This window comes from Strongylocentrotus purpuratus, unplaced genomic scaffold (assembly GCF_000002235.5).
Source record: "Strongylocentrotus purpuratus isolate Spur 01 unplaced genomic scaffold, Spur_5.0 spur5_scaffold_17, whole genome shotgun sequence".
Taxonomy (NCBI): domain Eukaryota; kingdom Metazoa; phylum Echinodermata; class Echinoidea; order Camarodonta; family Strongylocentrotidae; genus Strongylocentrotus; species Strongylocentrotus purpuratus.
In genome coordinates, this window is record NW_022145602.1 from 8,885,688 (window position 1) to 8,896,394 (window position 10,707).

At 36.3% G+C, this 10,707-nt stretch overlaps 1 protein-coding gene across 1 annotated transcript in view; it reads left to right on the forward strand.

Moving 5' to 3' along the window:
* The first annotated feature begins 8,159 nt into the window (after window positions 1–8,159).
* LOC594712 (lengsin) overlaps window positions 8,160–10,707 on the forward strand; it is a 6,365-nt gene continuing 3,817 nt past the window's right edge. Inside the window, exon 1 of the mRNA XM_794145.4 lies at window positions 8,160–8,325. The gene's annotated coding sequence lies outside the window, so the exon portion shown is untranslated. The remainder of the gene's footprint in view (window positions 8,326–10,707) is intronic.

A 10,707-nucleotide genomic window follows, 5' to 3' on the forward strand; every position in this document is an offset into this window, starting at 1 on the left:
TTAAGATTGATTAAAAACATCAATGTAGTCTTTTTTATAGAGGACACAATTTGTTTTTAAAAGGGGATTGTATTGTATATATTGTTGAGTATTTATTATAGGCCTAAAATACAGGTCAAGCAAACTAATAAAACTTTCATGGTAAAATGTTAAATAACCGTATATGTTAACTTTGTAAGAATTAAGTATCTTTATGAAACATATTAATTTACCTTTATTTCTTAATATTAAAGTATGTTTAGACTATTTGACATACCGGTAAATATGAAAGAATGTTCATTGGTTATATTTTCCTTGAGGCAAAACTAGTTTTAGTCATGCAACGTGTCTGTTCAAAGCCGGAGGGGTGTTTACAGTCTGTTAAAGTGTACATGAATGAGTTGATGCCATTTGAGTCTCAAACATAGTTTGGTTTGATGTGAAAAAATAATGATTTTAAATATTTTTATACAAGTTTTGATGATTACTGATCAATTCACTGCAAAGTTTAAAGTCATCATGGATTAGATATCATAATGATAGTCATATGAAATTTGATATTTTTATAGTTCACTATTAGCATGGCTCTAGCTAGGCTATCGATAGCGGTGCTCACAGCATTCGAGGAACTCCTTCCTACTGGTACTCATTTAAACCTGGGTGGAGAGTGGCAAAAGTAGAACAACGTCTTGCCAAAGGACAAATTGTGATTAGGTCATGAGTGAAAAATCATGAAATTTGCATAATACAAATGCTTTCTTTAATGTATCCTTCTGTAAGTGTGCTAGATAGAAGAAGAAAAAATTGCTGAATTGTGACAAATTTGGAACCCTAAATATTCTCTGTGTTTGAAGCATCAAAAGTCTGTAGCTTTGGGATTTGATAGCTTAGCAAAATCGCATAGTTCGTGAAGATGCAATTGGCAATTTTAATAATGTAACCAAATTTAATGCATACTTCTTTGTGAAGTGCATGATACAAATTATTCCATTCACCTGTTACAAATAAATAAATCTCAATAGTTAGGATGCGAACGACATACAGTATTTGTTGCTAGGTGGAACAAACATTATGGCTTTGCCTACCTAACACATAATATATGCAGTCTACATACATGTTATTTTTTCTTAACAGGTGAAAGAAATAATTTGTATTGAGGCACTTCACAAAGACATATGCATTAACATTAAGTTACATTACGAAATCGGCATATGAAAAAGCAATTAGCCAGTTCATATTTGCAGTCTGAGCATGATCAGATAAAGGTCATTGCAGACCAAATTGTGAAATACCCAGAGACAAAATACTGGATAAGTGCTCATTAAATTTATGTAATCATTATTCATTTATGCACATGCAGTGAACTCCAAGATACACAGGTGGAAGTATTCTTTTGCCGGAAAGTTGAAAAGGGGAAACAAACTAAGGCTATTTATGTAGCACCTCCATCGCTGTAGGAGTGATTATTTCAAATCGTAAAAAGTGGGACCACTTCATGTTTTGAAGATCTGTGGATATTTGGGGTCATTTGGGACATGTGCTAACCGTTAACTGGTCTATAAATATTGGCAACTGGTGAGTACAACATTAGACACATCAGCAGAGGTGCCAACCAGTACGATTTAATCGTATTTAGTACGATAATAAGAGTGGAATACGATATCACCTCTTAACATACAATTTTTCAACAACAAAAAATCTGATTTTTTTTTTTTAGGATACTCAGTCTGTCTTTTTGTGTCAAGAGGTTGGCATCTCTGCTGTACTACAATATTGCAGATTTTTACGAGAGCCATATTGTGAATTCAGTGCATCATTTTATATGGAGTGGCTTATAGTCACTTGTGTGAATCTTCAAGGTGATTTTGTGGCTGAAGCAAGAGCTGGAACTAAAAAGAACTGAGTTTGCAGTTAAAACAAGGTATATAGATGAACATGTACAATTGAATATGTTTTAAAAAACTAATTGCAGCAAAAAGATGGTCTTTCAGTATGCATTTGCGCTGCGTTACGACATCAATAGGTTTTTAATAGGTGAAAGGAAGGCCGGTTGAAAAATACGAATTTTGATGGTAAAATACTAATTTTGATGGTAAAATACTAATTTTGATGGTAAAGTACGAATTTTGATGGTAAAATACGAATTTTGATGGTAAAATACTAATTTTGATGGTAAAATACTAATTTTGATGGTAAAATACTAATTTTGATGGTAAAATACTAATTTTGGAGGTGCTGAGTACTAATTTGTCGGTACTTCCAAAGGTTGGCAGCTCTGCATCAGTATGCATAGTATAAAATAGGGTGTGTTTGAAACCCAAATCCGACTTGGGTTCTCAGTGTGGGCAGAATTTAAGCTTATTCTTTTATTTCCATCATACCCTTTAATCATTAACCTACAGAATCCCATGGGTTGTTTTTCCGATGTTTGTTCTGTAAATTCTAGCTGCATGTACACACTTATTTGCTAAAATTATTACCGCACTTCAGGGACCCGTTTCACAAAGCCTTTCTTCATTAACAAATGACAAGAACCAGTGACAAATCTGCTGATAACCAATCAGAAGCAAGGATTTCAGTAGCTTTTAACAAAAACTGTCATTTGTCACTGACGACATGTTTGGGGAAATGGGGCCCAGGTGAAAGGGAGTGGCAAGACATCATGCATCCAGAACCCCAACAATTTGCAAAATTGTTGAAATGTTGTTATTTTCAGAATAGAGGTAGTAATCTAGAACTGGGGGGTGTTTCACAAAGATCCTAAGTTGAACTGATCTCGAAGTTGGACTTAACAATTATGGAAAGCCATTAGCATCTATAAAAATATTTGTCAAAGTTATTTGAAAAGGCATAACATGGTGATTCAAATCTTTCATATTTGTTGTTATCGAGGAGATTTCATGTTCTTGATGTGGAACTTATTTTTAAAAGTCTAAAATACAAGTTTTTCGCTTTTCAATATATGTTATCTTTAGGCTACAAATGGCTCTCCATAATTTTTAAGTCCAACTAAGAGTTAAGTTTGACTTAGAATTTTGTGAAACACCTCCCTGCTGTCTGCTCCTTTTCTGTGTAGAAATCCAGCATTATCAAGCCTTTTCCTCATCTTTTTGACATTCCTATATTTTCAGAAAACTTCATCGTACTGATGATATCTGGTATGCATTATTGATCATAGACATTTGTGTACAACTTGTATTTGAATGGAAGTAGTGCATAGACTTACTTCTCACGTAATTTTACATTATGGAAATTAACCAAATGAATAAAATTATGTATACAAATCAATATCAGGGGTACTGTCACATAGGTGATTGTTGGTAGAGAGAAACTAATGGAAACATTCATATGATCATATATATTTGTGAAATGTTGATTATGTATATAACCCGCGTATTATACATAGTTTTATTAATAAAAGATGAAAATGAAAGATTTAGAAAACACTACCTGACTTGCTCGATGTGTCATTTTGGTGTGTTGTGTTTGTCTCCCTCTAGTGGTGTTTTGGCGATGTCATTGTACGAAGTAATGTATTTCACGGTGAACTTTGATTTGTGTTTCAACTTCACATCACATCACATTGAGAGAGAGAGAGAGAGAGAGAGAGAGAGAGAGAGAGAGAGAGAGAGAGAGAGAGACAGAGGGGCAGACAGACAGACATAGAGAGATGAGAGAGAAAAGAAAAGAGATAATGCCATTATCTTGTCATCAAACTATGTTCGCATCAGCCCCTATCAAAAATGTTATAGTGATACTATATAACAGGGGTTCTCAAACTTTTTCTTTAACGGTCCAGATATGATTTCTATGAAAGATGTAGGGTCCGAAACATAGGATGCCATTCGCCTGAAAATTCTTATGTTCGATCGTATAATATGATTGTTGGAAAGCCGGGCACAACTCAAACATTGCTCAATTTTGTTTCAGACAAACTACTCCTAAATTTAACAATAATGACACTTGTATAATTGAGGCATGGTTTAGGTCCATATCTTATCCAAAGAGAACTGTTACAAGAGCCGTCAGTACTTTCACTCGTTTAATAGAGTTTCCTAAAAATAAAAAAAAAAACCTAATTTCCTGGAATTTGATGGAATTTTCTTCAAACGTTCAACAACAAAAATGCATCTATCGTGGTTTGTTATTTGGATGAAGTGCCCAAAGTCAGGGGCGTAGACAACGGGGGGGGGGGGGGGGGGGGGGGATGAGGGGGATGCATCCCCCCCACCTCACAAGGTGGGGAGGATGGCATGTACAATCATCCCCCCCAGGTTTTGGGGAATGATATTTGCTTACTTAATAAGTCATAATGATGATAATAATAGTAATAATAATAATGATAACAATTATAATATTAATAATAATAATAATTATGATGATGATAATAATAATCCTCATCATTATTGTAATTGTGTTTATTGTTATTAGCCACATTCACACGGTGAAAGCCAATTCAGACGGTAAAAAAAGAAAATCTTACAAGTATTTTGTGGTTATCTTGTGGTTTGGAAACCACAAGATAACCACAAGATAAAACAGGCGCGGATCTACGGGGGGGGGGGGGGGGTTAGGGGGTTTAACCCCCCCCCCCTTGGGCGGCCCAAAAAACAAACAAAAAAAAAGGGGGGGGGAAAGAAGAAAAAAAAAAAGAAAAAAAAAAAAAAGAACGCACGCTGCATGGAGAGAAACCCTTGCAAGTGCAAATATTGTGAGAAGATATTCAACTCATCTGGTAACTTAACCAAACACATGATAACTCTGGATATAACTGTGTATTTAACTGTTACTTGATTTAAAAAGACGTTATCATGCACTGCTTTTTATGGTCTCCATTGTGTTAATAGATGCCAGGAAAACATCACTTACGGGGTTCAAATGAACACCCCCCAAAAAATCGGCTCGCCGCTTCGCGGCTCGTGGACGATGCTCCGCATCGTTATTATTGGTCAACCCCCCTTAGCAAAAAGCTAGATCCGCTCCTGAGTCATCCCCCCCAGGTGTACGAACCTGTCTACGCCACTGCCCAAAGTCATACGACTTGTCGCACAGTACCAGATTATGAGCTTTGAACTTTAAAGTTTGGAACAACAATAATTTTTCATTAAGAGGAATAGGGTAAAACTATACATTTCTCAGCGGCGGTTCCCTGATCTTGTTTAAGGGGGAGATGTGGTCGAAGGCAACGAGTGCGCGAAGCACATTGCAATCGCACGTAAACGCTAGCCCTTCTGGATGGGGTCAGGGGTCAAGAGGCAGACTGGCAGAGCACATATATTTTTTATAAATGAATTACTTATTGGGGCTTATTTTGCTTTCTAACGGATCCGTACAACCAGGGGCGTACGCAGGATTTTTCCAAGGGAGGGGCCGGGGGGGGAGTTTGGGGGGATTCTAGCGATGCATTGTTATCTGTCTTCGCTCCAGTGAACTCCAGGCAGCAGGCAACAAGAAATTGTTGTCTTCGGATAGGGCGCAGGGGGAAATTCTTTGCCGGAAGTCTGAGGTGGAGGGGGGGGGGGGACTGACAATGAAACATCACCGATTACAGAAGAAGTACTTATCAATTGCATTCAGCATCATTTGTATTTCACACAAGTACTAAATAACTCAATGAAATTGATATTAACTTGAAGGTACTTTAATTATCGATTTTTTGGGACCAAATCCATGGTGATTACAGGTTTTACTTAAAGTTATCTTTAAAGCTCGATGTAAACACACCAAACATGTCCTCAATACACTGATACACGTACATGGATGCAGTAATACACAGGTGGGCAAAAATGTCGTTTTTGTGAAAATCAAATCAATAACTTTGGATTGCTTTAACTTTTCACTGAAAAGAGATATACGTCTCTCCTTTGCACATGATACTGTCCTTATACATGGGCAAATTCCTGGAAAGTAACAAAAAAGGCACCTCTACGATAGGAATTACCTCACGCAACGTTGCGTCAAGAGAGCGTCAAAACCTTGTTCCGACGTTAAGTCCAATACCCCCAAAACGGCACGGTCAATCATCGTAATCAAGTTGGAACTTGGTACACTTAAGTGCTCAATAGTCTTCCTTAGCTCTACGAATATGAATTACCTCACACAGCGTTGCGTCATCAGAGCGTCAAAAACGTTGTTGCGACGTTAGGTTCATACCTCCAAAACGGTAAGGTCAATCAAGTTGTCCCTCAGGGGTCCCTTCTTGGCCCCCTTCTATTCATATTATATATTAATGATTTTTATCTTTCATCTGATGTACTATCTTTCATATTTTTTGCAGATGATTCAAGTGTATTTTTTTCTCATAAAAACTCTGAAGTTTTATTAGATACAGTTAATATTGAATTAAAGAAAGTTATTTTGTGGATTCATGCAAATAAGTTGTCCTTGAATCTTCAAAAGACAAACTATATGTTTTTTAGTAACTCCCTAAAGGATGTACCTGGAAATGTATTTGTTGATGATGTTAACGTTGTGAGAGTAACTTCCACCAAGTTTCTTGGGCTACATATTGATGAGAAGCTGTCTTGGGCATCTCATTGTACTAATATTTGTAAAGTCGTGTCTAGAAATACTGGTGTAATTTATAAATTAAGTTCTTTTGTCCCACAAGAAATTTTGCTTATTTTGTATTCTACTTTAATTTTGCCTTATCTCAATTATGGAGTGCTGGCATGGGGGAAGTCATTGAAAACACAATTAGATAAGATATGTGTTGCCCAAAAGAGGGTGGTTAGAGTTGTTTTTAATGCGAGCTATCGTGCTCATACTAATGTTTTGTTCTACAGTAATAAGCTTTTGAAGGTTGAAGACATTTACTTTATACAGTTAGGCGCAATTATGTATGGTTTTGAAAATGGTACTCTCCCAAATGCGTTAGTACAAATATTTCGAAAGAACAATCAAATTCATAGCTATAATACAAGGCAGGCAACTGCACTTCATATTCCACGTGTAAGAACTGCTTTTGCTCTGAAGACGCTGGCTTGTACTGGTCCCAAATTTTGGAACTCACTTCCTATCAATGTAACTAGATCTGTCAGTGTCTTTGTTTTTAAACGCAAATTGAAATTACATTTATTGAGTAACTATGTCGACAATTAACGTAAAATTATATCACCAGAAATGATATTAGGTAATAATTTGTCAATTGTTATTGATAACGTGCATTATCTTTTTGTTTTTGTTATGTTTGATTATTCAATATAAATGTCAGCATTTCACATTCTCTCTCTCCTCCCCCACCCCCCCCCCCCCCCTCCTCTCTTCTATTTTTCTTTTTTTTTACACCAAATACCATTTTCCCCTATATACATATAACTTTCTTCTTTCTCTGTTTTTCTCTGTTTTGTTGTTTTTCTCGTTCCAGTTTGCTTTTTCCCTCTCGATTCCTTTGTATATATTTTCATCCTCTCCTTTACAAATGTCAAGCTATCCCTTTTGTAAATATTCCCCCCATATTTAATCATGTGTAGTTTTGATAACTTTGAAACATTTTTTAAAAGTGAAACATTGATGGATTATTTTATATGGGGACCTTGCTCTTACAAGCCCAGCTTTTCTAAGGTCTCCACTTTCTTTCATTTGGATTATATATCGACTTAAAATTGTACTTAAATTGTTTTTTCTTATGCTGTTTTTTTGTTCTACTATTATATGTAAAAATGTTGTGAAAGAAAGAAATAAAATGAACCTTGAACCTTGAACCTTGAAACTTGGAACAGTATCTGTATAACTGCCATCACGTTAATGTTGCATCGACAGAGCGTCAAAATGTTGTTCCGACGTCGATATATCTCTAAAACAGCACCGTCAATCATGGTAAAACTAATTACAGAGTATTAAACTTGGTATAATGATTTTCTTAATTATGTATCATCATCATCATCACCATATAGTCGTTATCAATACACTTACCGTTATCAATCATGATCAGTGTCATCATTGTGTTCAAGTTCCTAATCGTCATCGCAACTGTCGTAAGATAATTGAACACAAACCACGAACATACCTTTATTAACAAGTATAAATCTCTCATTTATTTATTAATTTGTTATTTATTGTTACGTTATTTATCGTTTCATTTTTATTTATTTATTTATTATTTCATTTATCTATTTCAGTTTTTATTTATTTGACAGGGGGTAAACTGCCCCTTAATCCGCTTTAAATACGCCAGAGTATTCACCCATGACCTCCCGCAGCCTCCCAGCCAACTACCTATTGAAGGCATTCATTCTGAACATCCACCAGCAATCGTGTCTGCAAGCTGCCTTCAGAAGACTTTCCGGAACATTTGTTATCGATAAAGGCGCATTCTCAGTTGATCTAACATCTTTGATTTAACAGGTAAGACCTTGATTATAATTTCTAATGATCATCATAATTCTTTTTCTTTGGTGAGTCCAGGGGTAGGTTCCTAGAAACCGTCATAAGTCTAACTTCTTGACTATCCCATTGAAACCCGTGTTAATTCTATAACACACGTTTCAATGGGATAGTCAAGAAGTTAGACTGATGACGGTTTCTAGGAACCCACCCCAGGACGCAATAACGCAACTTTCAGCGACACTTGCTTATACATGTTTATATTGCTCTACAAAACAAATCTGCCATAATTATGTGAGAGGAAGAGATTATTATTTGTCTGCGGTACGATTGTATAGCAGACAAATGTTGTTTGTATCTTTAATGAATGCATACTTATGTTGGGTCCGGGGCTGTGGCCCGATGGAATGTAATTTGCAAAGGCAGCTCGTACAGGTGTGCGAGCTAATTCTGCCACGGAGACCAGGGCGTGGCATAAATTAGTGTGTAATTGGATCATTCTAGCTTGAGCTTTAAACGAGAAAACTTTTATTTACATTAAAAGTGCGTTGTGTCATGTAGTGTTACATGACTGTGTTTGAATAAGGTTTTCCAGAGTTTTTATGCTCGTTGAGTTTTATCTCTGGTTTTTTTATCCTGGACCATGATAGGTCCGGTTTCCAGTGAAGGAATTAAACGAGAAGAAATGTTTGTTAAACATTCATACTGAATAAACGGCCGGCTCTCAGTAGTCGTTGTCAGGCTATTCCACAATAATTGAAGTGTATTATTGTGTTATTTGTGTGTATTGGGAGTCAAGAGGGATGACAGACGAAATAATTATAGGACAGACGATACGGTACTCGCTTGTATTATTTTTAGTTTCACCTATAAAATGTACTTATGGAAATAAATGGTCAACATTAAATTGGTTAGTCTTTAGCAAGTGTCTCATTTTAATTAAATATTGCTACAGACAATGATTTACGTCATTCAACAAAATATTGTGGCCTGCCAGTGACAAAATATTTGTGCTTCTCTGACCGTAATTACATGCCTAAAACCCCTGAGCTTCCGGGTCTCAGCCCTCTGAACCCCTTGCTACCCTCTATGATCGTAAATACTTTAGCCCCACACTTTGATAAACGTTCCGCGGGGCCTGTGTAGATGCCCTTTTTAGATGCGCATAAAACACTGATCTTTATGATGTCTTTAACGTGACATTAGTTTCTTCTCCCCTTGCGAACGAGAAAGAAAACAAGGTCACAAAAACGGATTAAGCGACGAATAATGATTGTGATTTAAATTGTGCAAATATCTGTTTGAATCCAGAATCCTCTTTGTAAAAACAAATTTTACAAATCTCAGCCATGCTTACTGAGTTGAGACGTTCCATTCAATTTAAACTACTCATTAAAGAATATACTTCTCCTAATCTGAAAGTGATCTTACAGCACAGTGGCAGAATAGCATGGCTGAGATTTGTAAAAGTCGTTTTTAAAAAGAAGATTCTGGTAAAAGCATTGCTTATTCAAACAAAATCTTTGCATCAATTTGAATCACAATGATTATTTGTCGCATCATGGACCTATTACGGATGGACAATCATCGTTTTCTTAACGAATTCATTGTGATTGTCTCCGTCAATGTCGTCTCAATAAATTGATAGTCGCCGCCTTCTGATAATGTGCATCTGAATGAGAACATTCATCTGTTTTGACAATAACGACTGCGTAAGCATTTTCGGTCATTGACAACGGAGCAGTTTCCCTCTCTTGGGTTTTGTTTGGATGGTGTGCTCTGTAAGAGTGTGTCTTAAATGAAAGCATCCCCAATGGGGAGCAGCAAAGTTGAAAAGCAGACGATTTTGGTGATATGAAATGTATTATTACTGATTCGCACACTTTCGCACACACCCATGACCTTATAAAACAGTTAGAAGGCCATGATCTTTATGAGCCCTGTGCTTTGTAACTCTGGAACATTATGAGGAAATAGGGGGATACGGGATTTTAAATCACAACCCCAAAATCCAAAAATAACCTCTATCTGGTAATATCAACATGTTTTTCAAAATAAAATACATGTACAGTACACGGAACAACAATTTCCGATTATATGTCAGAACTGCACATCGATTTTCCATGATTTTAGGCGAGTTTTTATCTTCTGCGCATGTAGATTAACATGTGTAAAATTATATCTTGATTCTGTCCCGGCTTTTTGGCGGTGACCATCATGAGATCAAAGTGACGAAACATGTACGGAATGTTATTGAGATGACATTGACGGAGAAAATCACAATGAATTCGTTAAGAAAACGATGAATGTCCATCCGTAATAGGTCCATGCTCAGACTAAGGACTTTTAAGAGCTGGAGACCCAACTGGCAACAAATTATCCCAAGCAGCTGCCGTTTTCTAA